At 43.2% G+C, this 14,906-nt stretch overlaps 1 long non-coding RNA gene across 2 annotated transcripts in view; it reads left to right on the top strand.

Annotated features, from left to right (window-relative positions):
• LOC144313602 (uncharacterized) overlaps window positions 1–14,906 on the top strand; it is a 118,069-nt gene that overhangs the window by 24,633 nt on the left and 78,530 nt on the right. Inside the window, exon 4 of one of the 2 annotated variants that reach the window (XR_013379196.1) lies at window positions 4,056–4,612. The exons of the other annotated variant lie outside the window; for it this stretch is intronic. This is a non-coding gene — a long non-coding RNA (uncharacterized LOC144313602). Of the gene's footprint in view, window positions 1–4,055; window positions 4,613–14,906 lie in introns of those variants that run through there. 2 annotated transcript variants of the gene reach the window in all.

A 14,906-nucleotide genomic window follows, 5' to 3' on the forward strand; every position in this document is an offset into this window, starting at 1 on the left:
AAAAATGCAATTTTTAAGAGGCAGCCATTTTTGAGGGGTAGATGCCCAGCTAGAGGTGACGTATCAGAAGGGCTAAGTTGGTGGTATCTAGCATGAAAAGGTGTGTGAGGGAAGCTAGTGACTGGAGGCAAGGAAACCTTCCAGAAGGTGTGACAACTGTTCAAGACCATCTTTGCATCGTTCACCTTAATGAAGCTAGGGTTTCATTAGCTAAATTTATGCTATTGGCAAGTGACCAAACCATACTGTAAAACATCAGACATTGTTAAGGAATTATAAACAGCATGTGAATCAGTCTGTGGCATTGTCTTATGCCGGCTCTTGAAATCTCAATAATGATTTAATACGTAAACATGCTCAGTGCACCTGCCTCAGTGAAATGCAGTGATTTCCCCTGCTGAGTGGTGTGTGACTCCTTTCCTCTGTTCCAACTGGGCTGTGCTTTCTTCCTTTTTTTCTGTCCTTATTTCTGATCTCACACATCTTTCCAGTAGCATATGTTTATCTTGTGCATTAGATATGCCTCCAAGTGATTTTCTCTTTTGCTTTATTTTGCTGGCATGGTGTCTGCAAATGTGATTAGGCAAAGGATGAACAGCCTCACAGAAATGTCCTTCTTTCCAACTGAGCTAGGGTAGGGGGATCTCACGGGCTTCCTTTACGAATAAAACACAGGGCCAGTTTTGCTACTAAAGCATAATTCAGGACTGAATTTATAATGGAGAAATAATTTGTATCTGGTGAATAAAAATCGTGACTGGACTGGACTGCACATATTTTTTTCTCCTTTCTCATTCTTTGTGTCAAAAGGCAGATTGCAGGAGGAAAAAATCTTTTAAGAGCAAACACAAAAACTCCAGGTTTGCTCACTGGGTGGGCTGACATGGGATGCCAGGTTTGGGTAACTAGTACAGAAGGTTTCCATTTTATTCGGGTTCTGCTCTTTAGAATTGGTTTGGAAACTATTTTAACCAAGTCAATAGAGATGAGCATGGTTAGGAAAGTGATTCATGAGTAAACAAAAATATCCAAGCCTCAGCAGTCTATGAATATATGATGTGGTGAGATTTCCTTTATTACTGAAGAGAAGTTGACTGAGCCTCCACTTCTGCATGAAGAACTTTCAGTTCTCCCAATACCACGACCATCATCACCTCGTGCTGTCTGGCATGTGCTTTCAAATAAATCCTCTTGTACTCGGGCAGTACCTTCTCTCAGAGCCACTGTACCACCGCCTGGGTTGTTCCTGGCTGTTGCTCTGGGCACAGTGTGATTCATTAAAACGTGCACCTGTGCTAGCTCTGCCACAGCTCCAGAAGAGATCTTCTCCTATGCATTACTGGTAGGACAGTTGAAGCCAGGCTGTTATGAGGCACGGAGAGAGAAGAAACATTTTGCCAGTGTCTCAGTCTAAGTACCGAGTCCTTGATTTATGTCCCAGAATTCACTTCTTTTCCCTTCAGTAATTAACAAAAGAAATATCCACTTTCCTCAGAGGTCCCACTCCTATGCACAGGACATAAAGGTTTGATATGAGTATATTTTGGGTTATTTATTCATTAATAATATCATTTATGAGAGTTGATATTCGGGTCCAAGTTGGACTGTGTCAAACCTCAGGCTGGTACTTTCCATGGATTCTGTTCTGATAAGAAAAATGTTTTGTTGGGAAGCACAGTTCCTTTCTATCTTCTGCTAGTTCTCCAATCTAGATTTTTCACAATCTCCAGAGTACAAGCAGCAATGTGCACAATGCCCTGTGAAGTTACACAAAGCTAAGAAACATTCCCAGTACCTTTCCCACAAACTCCTCAAAAAAGCAAGAAATTCTTTAATGGATGACTACCTATGATTTAATACTTCAAACAAGTCGTCTCTCAATGTTGAACACCGCATTCAGGTCAATGGTCATCGCAGTACCAGGAACAGTAATGTACCAGGAACCTTCCTTCAGATCCACACAGTTAAAGGGCCACTTAAAGGTTTTCCCAAAACAAAGACCAATCTTTAAAAAGGTGAATAGGGGGCAGCCCGGGTGGCTCAGCAGTTTAGCACCTGCCTGCAGCCCAGGGCTTGATCCTGGAGACCCGGAATGGAGTCCCACGTTGGGCTCCCTGCATGGAGCCTGCTTCTCCCTCTGCCTGTGTCTCTGCCTCTCTCTCTCTCTCTCTCTCTCTCTCTGTGTCTCTCATGAATAAATAAAATCTTTAAAACAAAACAAAACAAAACAAAAAGGTGAATAGGGCATCTGGGTGACTTGGTGGGTTAAGTGTCAGTCTCTTGATTTTAGCTCAGGTCGTGATTTCAGGGTCATGAGATCAAGCCCTGTGTCAGTCTCTGAACTCAGCGGGAAGTCTGCTTACGGTTTTCTTTCTCTCTCTCTCTCTCTCTCCCCTCTTCCTCTCCCCTGATAAATAAATAAATAAATCTTTAAAATCTTAAAAAAAAAAAAAAAAAAGGTGAACGCACATCTCCAAACTCTTCAGTATGAGTAGAAACTCTGTGTATCTTAGAATGGTTCCTTCTAGATTCTGACCGTCGAGTTCCCAAACCAAATAATACAAACTTTAATTGGCAAATCACTATGCAATGAAATTAATAGGAGAAAAAGAAATCCCATGCATATTGTTAAACTTTTTTTCTGCTTGGTTTACTTGAGGAGTCAGAATTAAAATGAAAGTCAAGTGGTTAGTATATAGAGATGATTGAGAGGAAAACCTAAACATGTACTGAGCATCTACTATGTTCAATGCTAAGTGATTTACATATGATGTTTTATTATGCTCCTCAAACATTACGTGATTTAGCCATTATTATAGCCAATTCCTGGGTGAGAATAAAATACAGAGTCAGGGAAATTAAATATATTGTGCAAGGTCTCATAGTTGGCTTGTAAATACGGTGTTAGATTCAGCCAGGTTTGGAAGATTCTACTGTCCTTTTTTTTTTCATGACTGCTATAAGCTTAGTTGGTGTGTTCATTAAGCTGTGGAAACCCAGTGGGATGCGTTCTCCATCCTGGTCCTTTTCATACACGTTGTTGAACAAAACAAGTGTGACCCTATCCCTTGGCCAGTTAAGACTGAAGTAATTCATTCCTTTGAGTCCTTACTATGTACCAGACCCTTGGGGGAATTGCAGGCACAGAAGACAATGCTGATGGGGAAGTCTTTGCACATTTCCAACTCTCCTCAAATCACACTTCATCTCTGCTGCCCATTGCCTCTCCTCCCCAACTGCCCCAAGGAAAGACATGGGGTCACAGCCTTGGGTCATTTGGGGCATTAAGGGAACTTGAAGAATTGGAGGAGTCCCTCCCATGATTCTTTGCTGTTTCCCACATTCTTGTCATTTTTCTCTAACCCTGTGTAATTGACTGTGGGATTTTTAATTGTTAGGAGGGTGAATTTTTCATCAGGAGAAAATAGTCTTGGATAAAAGTAGGTGAAGGAAGAGATTTATGAGGCTTTCAGGAAACTTACAGGAAAACCCCCTAAAAAGTCATCGTTTGTTATTCTTAGTATTGACTTGTTAAAAGTGAATCTCATTACCTTTGTTTTATCTGGCATATTTATGGAATATGATTATTTATTAATGAATTTTTCGAAAGCAAATGTAACAGACACATCAAGGCATTCTCATGATCACTTCACTCTCTGGCTGTGTATATTTAATATGAGTCTCTGGAGACTGTTCAGAAATGGAGAGTTCCGGGAAAACAACAAAAAGCCTTCAATTCCTTAAAATGCACGCATTCTATGAATCATTTATTTAAAGAATTAAGGAGCAAATGTATTTCTGAGTGTGTCTGTGATCACAAATAATCCCCCTCAGCACCCTTCCCAGAATTGTTCAGAACAATTTTCTTTTCCTTCAGGGAGACAGCCATGGCCCTGGGGCCCTGGTACACACAGGTGCGCTGGCCTGACAGGGCTTTGCTACAGAAACTGCTCTCCAGAAGCCTATTCTGGTTAAGTGAGGATGTGGAGGAGCTGATGCTATTGTCTCCTCCCTTGGACCTTTGTACTCACTCTCCATTGCTTCCATTCTTGCAGGTGTTGGTGGGCATCACAGAAGTCCATTAGTGACACCTGAAGTGTTGGGGGCCATCCTCAGTGAGGCAGTCATATAACCAGAGACCATCACATCAGGAAGGGCTCTGTGAGCCATGTCATAACCAGCTTCCTTATTCGACGCATGGGAGACTGAGGCCAAGGAAGGGTCACTGGCTTGTCCATGGTCACCCGGTAGTTACCAGAAGAGTTGAGGCTCCAACCTGGGGCCTTCCCCTCGCTGAGGTGTGAGATTTCATCCAATCTAAATTTCCATCCCATTATGTCTACCCCTAACAGCAGCAACCACGTCCCAGGACTGAAAATCTGAGAGTGCGCCAGACACCAAGAGAGGTGGGTCAGAAACACTGTTATCAGAGCTCCCAGGAAGTGAAGAGCACATGTTTGAATAAAATGCAGCCCTACGTTAAATAAAAATTCAAAAAGGCTGGTCACGCATGGGACCCAAAGTCCTCACGGCAGGATTGTCAGGGTCTGTGCCTTGCTGACGAGCCACACATCCTCTTACTGAGCCTCCGGCACTGCAGGCATCTGGGTTAAAGAGGAAATCATTAAAGCCTCTAAATCGCATCTCCACCAGAATTCATTTACTCTTTTATTCACCTACTCACCAATGTTTGCAGAACCCTGACTCTATGCTAGAGTCTATTCTAGTTTTAGGGATAGTAGAGTGAATTATAGACAAGGTTCCTGCACTGGCATTTACAATCTAGGAGAGGAAAACATTGAATAGTAACACATAGGGGAAACCTGGGACAGGGACCTGTGCTACGCAGAGAATTAGGGCAGGGGGATCTGACCATGGATTCAGGTGGGAAACCCTAGAAGGCTCCTCTGAGGGTTGGGGTGTAAGCTGAGGTCGGAATGCAGAAGAAGGGTTAAGCATGCAGTCGTCAGGGAGAGGAGAGGTCCAGGCTGAAGACAGAACTGGAGTGTCAGCTCTAAGGCTTGTTCAGAAATCTGAAAGAAGGCCCATGGAGCTGAAGAGGGGGAACATGCCAGGTGCCACGTGGTGCTTTGCAGCCCAGTGAGGAGATCAGATTTTATTGTAAGATGGATGCAAACCACTGGAGGATTCTATACAGGGGAGTAATGTTATCTGCTTCAAATAACGACTACTGAATGTGTAAGTTTCCATTTCAAAACAGGGAAATTAAATCCTAGAGGCCTAGAAGAGGCAAGCACTTCTCAAGATGCTTCACTTTTGCTGAAGGAATGACTTTACTCAGTGTAAAAATATATTAGTGTCCTGGGGCTGCTATAACGAATTACCACAGTTTGGTGGTTATCAACAACAGAAAAGTATTCTCTCACAGTTCTGGAGCCTAGAAGCTCAACATCTGCTTCACAAAGCTTAAATCAAGGTGGCAGCATGGCTGGGTTCTCTCCAGAGGCTCAAGGGAAGCCTTGCCTCTCCCAGTTTGTGTGGGTGTAAGTATGCCTTGCTCTGTGGCCTCAGAAGCATATCCTGAGATGAAGGTTTGATGTGGATTCAATGTGGGTAGTTTTACGTGGGAGGTGATTCCAGAAAGCACTGTAGGGGAATGGGGAAGTGAGACAGGGAATGGAATGAAGCCAACAAACATGTATTTTGAGCAGATTACCATGATGGGCAACCAAAGCTCCACTCTACTGTGGAGTGATGACTGTGATCAGTGATACTGATGACTATGTAGAATGGATCTTGGGGTTATCTCATCCAAGATGGGAGGGGTTTCGGTATTTATTCTAATTCCCATCAGCCATTGCTGAGGGATGCTCTGGGAAGCATTAACTCCCTGGCATGTCTGCGCTGCCTGCAAGCTGGTGGCCAGAGAAAGGCTTTAGCAAATAGTGAAAGGAGGTTGCATTTAGGGGCTGTCAGGTTAGCATGTGCAGGGGTGGACTTAGGTCAATGGATAACCACTATTTTATTTTTCTCCAAAAGTACTGACATCTGCTGTGGTAGATGGTGTTTTTACTATTTCTTGAGTATGTTTCCTCTTATACTGAAAACCAGTTGGGTGTAGTGCTAAAAAGATTTCCTAAAGAGACCAGGATGAGAAAGTTCATAAATATACTACTAAATAGAGGATTTACTTCAAATTTGCATTTATCTGTGAAAACAGAGCATTAGATTTAAGATTTCTTAGTAATTTGACTAGTAAGTACATGTAACCATGCATCTCGTTGGTTCTTACCTGGTAGTTGCATCTAAGCATGCACCTGTTAAGTGTTGTGAGCCCCTAAAAGAGAAAGGAGGCCCCCTTGCCCAAGGAGTTTATAATCTAGCTGACAAGACAGAGATGTGTAAATGATTTTCAAAATAGCCTTCATAGTACTGGTTTGTGAAACAATGCTCATTCTTTCATTCATGAAATATTCATCATGTTAGATAATTTCAGGTACTATTTCAGGTACCAACGATTCAGGCGGAAGCAGAGCTCTCCGTGCCTCTGCTTCCATGGAACTCACATTTTTAACTATGATTCCTCGGCATGTTATTTCAGGTTCACTCACGCTGTCTCTCCTTCTTCATTTTCTGCCACTCCCTTTGAGCTTCTGATGCTGAAGTGATATGGACAATTCATGAACTGTTTGGTCCAAGCTTACAGAGCTCAGACCAGCAGAGCCGGGTCAGATGGAGCTTGCAAGATCCTTGTGCTCATGCTCTAGGTTCTCAAGGCCACACTCACCAAAGGTGACAAGATTAGGTCAATGGCCAGAAATATTTTCTGTGAAAATGAAATATTTTCAGCGGCTTGTTTGCAACCTTACCCTTTTTTGACAGCATAGTCGGCTGCATACCACCTCCCGCCCAGATGTCTATCACCAAATCCCTGAGACCTGGGAATATGTTAACTTATTCAGCAAAAGGCATTTTGCAGGTGTGACTAAGTTAAGAGATGGAGAGATGATCTTGGATGATCCATCTGGGTCCCATATCATCACAAGTGTCTTTCCAAGAGCAAGGCAGGAAGGTCATGGGGAGAGAAGCTGCTATGCTATTGGCTTTAGTGATGAAGGAGGCAGACAAGAGCCAAAGGATGTGGGCAACCTTTGGAAGCTGGGAAGGGAAAGGAAAGGAATTTTCCCCTGGAACTTCCAGAAGGAACCCTGCACTGCACACCTATTGTTGACTTCTGACCTCCAGACCTGTAAGATAATAAGACTGTGTTGTTTTTAAGTCACTAACTTTGTGGTCATGTGTTAACAGCGGCAAGAGGAAGTGCACGCAGATGGTAGAGCAGAAAGCCTTCTTCATCTGCAAAATCAGAGTTTTGGACCTGGCTCTTTCTGGTCTGTGGTCTAAGCCTGCCAGATTTGGATCTTCAGCAGGTGACAGACAGGGTCACTCCCGGCCCACAGTACTGCCCAGGCATATTTGGGCTTGAGCACTTAGTCCTACTAGGAACACAGGAGTTAATCTAAGGCACCAATGCTCACGATCAGCCTAAAATGCAAGTGGTATTTTACTGGCAGCCTCTTAAAAGCACATGACTCATTCAGAAATACAACATTTAGTCGATGACTGTGTCAGACTTTCAGGTAAATTTAATCAATGGATAACCACTATTTTATTTTTCTCCAAAACAGAATTTCATATTGCATTTCATTCCATTAGCCTTGATATAAAGCGGCAGTTGATAGCAAGCCATATTGACAGGCCCTCCTGGGCATAATCTAGTAGTCACCTTAAATCTCGTATTCACTGCATGATTCATGACATGCAGAGGAGCAGGCAGTCATTGAACATTCGAACATTTCAATAGAAAGCTAAAATAACCGAATACTCAGATCTTCTATTTGGATTATTTAATCCACTTAATTAATTGGGAGGAATTTGCCTCCCAGCTTCTCAGTCCTAACACATGCCATGATAAAGGGCAGCAGGCAGGTGATTCTTGGGGGGGTGGAGGTGGATGGGGTGACAGTGCCTGACTTTCAAAGTTGCTCTCCCCAGGAGCTAGCCCCTGCAGTGGGCTCCCGCTGGGGACAGCTGTCTTTCTTTGATGCGACGGATGATGAATATCATTCTAGATCACAAACGTTTCTTGATCACCTAGTAAGTGTCAGGCTAGTCACTAGGGGTTTAAAGATTAATAAGGGTCAGATCCTACCCTGGAGGGTCCTCAGTCTCAGAGGAAGAGCAGAAGTCCTAACTCGGGGAGTTTCTCTGAAGTTTATGAATTATTTCTCACTGAGGAGTTATTTTGGGTTAGCAGTACTGGTGATGGGAAAGCTAATAGTGACTTCAGAAGCTAGCTTCTAGTAGTTCTTTATTTACAGAAGGCTAACAAAACAGGTTTGGAGGTTGGAGAAGGAAGAAGACCCAGAGGTCTTTCCCGGTCACTGGAGAGCACTGGAGTGAGATGGTTCGTATCAGTGACATAACTGTCACCCGAGAATAGGTGATGTCACTAGGAGAAGAGTTCTGGGTGGCCTTGGCGCAGTATTAGATTGCTATTGGACGCCATTTAGCTCATGACATCGTGTAGTTTGAGAATCTGAGAGGTAATTAAATCAGACCAACAGAAAATCCAGCTATGAACAAAAAATTATTTTTAAAAAAGATTTTATTTATTTATTCATGAGAAAGAGAGAGAGAGAGGCAGAGACATAGACAGAGGGAGAAGCAGGCTTCCTGCAGGGAGCCCCATGTGAGACTCAATCTCTGACCCTGGGATCACGCCAAAGGCAGCTCAACCGCTGAGGCACCCAGGCGTCCCTGAACAAAAAATTCTATATTGGGCACACATTGGAAATGGAATGTGAACCAGTCACAAAGGATAACAATCAGACTGCTGCCAGCAACAGAACGAAGAGGGTGGTTGAATCACCCCCACTGGGGTTTTGCTTTAAAGACACATGTGATGCTACAAACAATTCAGCCCAATCTGATTCTTATAGTATGTGAACTCTCTGGGTTGTCCCATGAGCATTCTGCCCACGAGGTAGATATCTAGTAGTATCGAGAACACAGAGATGTGAAAAGATTAAGGGCTCCTCCCACTTCAATCGCGTCTCTTCTCCTGCCAGGGCTTGTCAGAACCACAGAACCATGGCCCGTCCACCAGCCTGCAACAGGCGAGCAGCGCTCACTGGGGCAGGGCTCTGTGTGTGAGCGCTAGACCTCGGTACTGAGGGGCTGAAAGGTATAAAGGCAGGCTCTGCCATAGAAGAGCATATCGTCCTCTCAGGGAGACTGACCACCTCAATGCAAAGATAACCATACAAGAGTTTCAAAGTGAAACATCCACCAAAGGTTGCAGTTTGTCCTGCAAGAAATTGAGGGCAAAAGTAGGCCTTGGGTTGGATTTTGAAAGGACAAACCAGAAGGCCTTGGGCTGATAACCAAGAAAATCCCTTGCACGTCTTTTTTGCATGTGATTTGTGCACTAGCTGCTCACTGGTGAGGTAGGATGTGTCACAGGAAGAGTTCCGAGTTTGGCAATGAGATAGACCTGAATCTAAATCACCACTCCCAGCTCTGTCCTTTCCTACCTCAGTGGGTGAGGCACTATAATCGTCTCTGAGCCTCAGTGTTGCTATTTAGAAAACAGAATAAGACTTATCTCAACATGTTTTTAACAGGATTCCATTAAAAAAAAAAAAATGCCTTGAATTCAGTCTGAGTACTATAGTCTGTTAGGGTAATGGTTAAGTAAGACGTCCAAAGCTACAAATGCTGGAATAGAGATGTTCACGTCTTTCTCATGTTAACCTGTCCCTAGTGTAGTCTGAGTTGGTGGGATACCTCACTCCACGAAGTCTACTGGGGACCCATATACTTTTGATCTCATTCTCTGTCATCTCCTTGGGCAGGGATCTGCAAATTATGGCCTTATAAGTAGGTTTCTTTGGAACACATCATGTCCATTTGTTATCATACTGTCTACAGATGCTCTCATCGGGAGAGTTCAATAGTTGCAATAAAGACTAAATGGGCCATTGGAGATCAAAACATTTACTACTCGAACCTTTAAGAAAAACATTTTGCTGACCTCTGCTGTAGGTCATCTTACCTTCTCAGGTATGGCCATGTCCGTGTTCCAGCTCTCTAAACAAGGAAAAAAAAGTAATCTGAAGGAACAATTTCCTCTTAGGATGGATTTTGTGTATGTCACTTCAGCTGACGTGGCAGTGGTGGGAACTTGGTCACTTCTAACTGCAAGGTGAGCAGTATTTAGTTGGGCAACTGTATTCTAGGCTTTACCTACATTACTTTGGAATAAAGGATGAATGAATTTTGGAGGAAAACCAACAATACCTGTCACACTATAAATTCTGTTTTTTTTCCCCTGGGAGTCAATCTACCCAAAGAATCCCCAGTTCTCGTTCCTCCGCTACCATGTCTTCTAGCCTCTGCTTCTTGCTTTCCAGAGCTGCTCAATTGTTATTATTTTTTTTTTATCATTAATGTCACCTAGTTCTCATATAATCTTAGAATATCTGGTTGATCCTTTTTGAACCTATCCTATTCTTTACTGCAAGTTTCTCAACCTTGGCACTTAACATTTGGAGATGCATAGTTCCTTATGTGTGGCAGGGGGGTGGGGGGGGATGGCTGTCCTGGGTACGACATAAGCATCATCTCTGTCTTCTATCCTGTAGTACACCCTGTTGTGACAACCCAAAATGTCTCCAGACATTGTCAAATGTCTCCTTGGCTACATGCCAAGTCATGTAGCCCCAAACCAGGGCTTCTATACTTTACCTTTTGCATGTTTAATGTTTACCAACCTTTTGTATTTCTCTGGTTGAGATCATTGAAGATACTGACTTTTTTGGTTTTATAAAGCAGTATTCTTCGACCAAATTTAACCCCTTAGGTTTTGAACATTTAATAAGTTCTTATCTCTATATGTGAGGTGTTTTAACTTTGAAGAGCTCTAGTTATTATTCCACCCAAGTAATCTGATGGGCATTAGGATCGCTTCTAGAATATCTGCAATGATTGGATCAGGCCCTGGATTAGGGGAGACTTTGAGGCAGTCAGAGCAAAAGCCATTTGAATTAGTCATCAAAAAGCGGCCTTCAAGGAAGAGAAGTTCCCTGAGAAACAAGGTGGACTTACTAACTTCTTGTACTGATGGCAAGAAAACACCCAGCCATGTTATTATGTGTCATGTCATAGTCTAGACCTTAAACTTCAGGAGGGATAAAAATCATCTAGGAGCTTGTTTAAGTTCTTATCTGGGCAGGCTGGGCAGAAATATATATTTTTCACAAGTGTCCCAGGAAATTCTGATGCTAGTGAACCACGGACCTCAATTTAAGAAACATTGTGTTAGATGAACTCTTCAGAAATCTTCAAAATATTTATATTTTCATTTAAATGATGGCTGTTAATCATGAGTAAGAAATTACACTTCGTGTTGGTGGTTTATTTTGTTTGGTAGTCCAAGTCCTGACCTATGTGCCCAAGGATCAATGAGGGACAAGGTGCAGCTTTGTTAATTATGTGGCCATGCCTCATATCCCAGCACAGACCTCTGGGAGAAGCTGCACTGGATCGTGTGTTTTAGGCTGGAGTCAAAGTCTAACCTTTTACTTTTTCCTCCACAAACTTTTGCATATTCTATCTCTTGTCTTTGCCTCCAAAATAAATTACAGGCTGGACTCTGCTAGTGCAATATAGGGCAGATGATCCCAGTTACTCACACTAGTGACCTAGGGAAGAAGTAAAACATCAAGAGACCAATTTATGCTGTAAAGATAAAATTGTAACCAAAGTCAACACATTTCAAGCAGTGAACGAGGAACTTTAAAATGGTGAGAAAGATTCTTTTTTGCTAGTAAAATAAGTGATTCCGATGGATTGACTTTAACAGATGATGCATAATCTCATTCTTGCACAGTGTCAGTGACCAGACCTGACCAGTCTGGACCTCTTAGCTTATGGGAGGCTGATAGCTTATGCGAGGCTCCCCTGGAGACGGATGGGAGGTGGTCAGGCCTCCTGTTCCAAGGCAGAGAACGATCTTTCCCTCTTATCCCACCAGCAGTCAGAATGCAGAAATTTCGAGAGAGGAGAAAAGCCATGTTTGCAAGGGAACTGCTCTTTGGCATAGCTGGCCTGGCCCCTGAGCATCAGGCTTTCGCAAATGAGACCAATCTCCTTCTCACATTAGTGCAAGTAAGAATATGCGGAAGGCTCTAGAGCATGGATGCCTTCTGTTCTGAAGTGACCCCCTCATTCCAACGCTGGCACACTTTCTGACCCAGCACCTGACACTGAGCTGAGCACATAGTAGGAGCTTTGATAAGGCACAAGGTCAGATGCAGGGCTCAAAGGTACGCCTCCCAGGTGGATAAAGGCCCTGCCGAGATAAAGTCGATGTCATGTGAGGGCAACACTGAATGCGCCTTCCCTGTCCCACGGTTCCTCTTGCTTTGACCACAGACTTCAGAGGGTTTCCTTCATCTGACATCCCTGGCACTGGTGTTTTGTAGGGTTGCTATGTCTGACAGTGATCACATCCTCCCTACAACGAACCACTTTTACCTCCTCTCCCTACCACTTAGCTTCTGGATTTGGTTTGATATTTCCATCTCTGGCCTGAGAGCTGATCTAGTTTTCCCTGGCTACGGGGTGGAAACAGGAGCAACTGATATGGGGTGCTACCCCTCCTTAAGACCCGGGATGATGTGGCAGTTTGCTAGAGCTGAGTGGCGCAGACTACTGAAATGTATCATCTGACAGTTTGGGAGACCAGGAGTCTAAGATCAAGGTGTTAGCAGGCTGATGTCTTCTTAAGATTACGGGAGAGAATCCGGTCCATGCCTGTCTCCTACCTTCTGGTGCTTTGTCGACAATCTTTGGTATAGATGAACCACCTGACCTCTGCCTTCATGTTTACACAGCATTCTCTGCACGTGTGTGTCCAAATTTCCCCCATTTAAAAAAAAATTATTTTATATATATATATTTTATCTCTCTCTCTCTATATATATATACATATATATAGAGAGAGAGAGAGAAAGATTGAGTATAGGCAGGAGGGGCAGACAGAGAGGGAGAGAGAATCTGAAAGCAGACTCTACACTGAGTGTGGAGCCCAAAGTGGGGCTCAGTCCTACAACCCTGAGATCAGGACCTGAGCTGAAACCAAGAGTCAGATGCTTAATGGACAGCCACCCAGGCAGCCCCAAATTTCTCTTTTTTATAAGGACATTAGTCATAATCTCAACTTAACTAATCACATCTGTAATAATCCTATTTCTAAATAAGGCCACATTCTGGGATACTAGGGATTAGGACTTTCTCTATGGGGGACAAAATTCAAGCCATAAGACATGGTGACTTTCCCTGCACAAGTACCTACCAGGCTCTGACCAGACTAGAGGGAAAAGTGAGACACTCATATAGAATGCTACATTCAGGGGCATAAGACAGGTCGGCACTCAAGATAAATATGATTATATATTTTTAAAAATAAAAATAAAAAAGCCTAAGATAACAAAATATCAAAACGTTCAATAACAGCAGCGTCTGACCCCACTGCCCTCTAAAGGGAGAGGCCTTTGTCTCTCTTTACTCTTGAATATGATTCCACTAAATTTAGAACTCAACTGAAGACATTGTTCTGGATTTTAGAATTCAGAAGGCTCATTTAACACTGGGAGTGAACTTTATTAATTTCCTACCTCAGTAATTCTCTGCCAAGTACTTCACACTTCTTTCAAACTATGTGTTTAATTAGAATACCTTGATTTCTCAGACTCACTTAAACACTTCCTGGAGGGGATCTCTCTGCTTCAGTTTGATGTTATTTGGCCCTGTTGGTGTTCTCAGTCTTTGGTGTTTTGTTTTGTTTTTCTTTAAATACCAAATAATGGTGTATTTGATGGAGCAGGGCTCTCTCCATGCTTTGCTCCATCCCTAGCCTCTTCTAGGGGTTGACTGGGTCTCTCTGGATGCTTATTCCTCTTCATTTCGAGGGTAAAGGCAAATGGGGGTGTGATGATGAAGGAGCAATTTCCCCAAGACTCATCAAACTCACCCACACAATTCTAGAGAAAGCACTCAATTCCTGAGAGATTAGCATTAAGGTTTTTTCAGGGGCCACCCTGACCTATTTTGCCAAAGTAACAGAGAGAGAGAGAGAGGTAACAATAGCAGGTAGGTTGGCTGGTCCTTACAAGTTAGAGTGAGCTGCACAACCCTTTTTGCAAATCACATAGTTTAGGGCTTGTCTTCTCTGCGGCAGACTGTGTAGACGGGGCGACTGGCCGTGTGGCTGCTCGTTATCTCTGTTCCTAGGCTTTTCCAGCTCCCTCCTGGAAGGCTACTTTTCTTTCCATCACCTGTCAGACCCCCCAACTTCATTCCAACTTAACTTTCCGTAACACACACACACACACACACCCAGCACATGCATTTCTGCACCTACACCAAATTCACCTGCCAGCCACCTACCTAATTCAGTAGCAGAATATCTCTTTGAGCCTTTAGTTTCTTTTGTGAACTGCAAGTATTGACCAGGCTAGTTTCCGTGGTTATATTGGGGGAGAAGAGGGTCTCCGAGGTGAACTGGTTTTATCAATGTTCTGATCTTTTTTCTGTGCTCTTCACTAATCCCTTACATGTCACAGCTTGGAGGAAAACAATGGCTCTCTCGCTGTGTTAACGTGTACAAAACCGCACAGTCCTTGGCACCCAGCTGGGGCCTAGTACATCACGGCTCTAGTTATATACCCAATAAAGAAAATCTGGGAATCATTTTAAGAAAAAGGAAATTTCACATTTAGGCAAATGTACTGTATTTCTTTTTTTTTTTAAAAAAATCAATTAATTAATTAATTTGAGGGGGAGAGAGAGAGAGAGAGAATTATTGGGGTTTGGGGGCA

The sequence above is a fragment of the Canis aureus genome, chromosome 5 (genome assembly GCF_053574225.1).
Source record: "Canis aureus isolate CA01 chromosome 5, VMU_Caureus_v.1.0, whole genome shotgun sequence".
In the NCBI taxonomy this organism is placed as follows: Eukaryota; Metazoa; Chordata; class Mammalia; order Carnivora; family Canidae; genus Canis; species Canis aureus.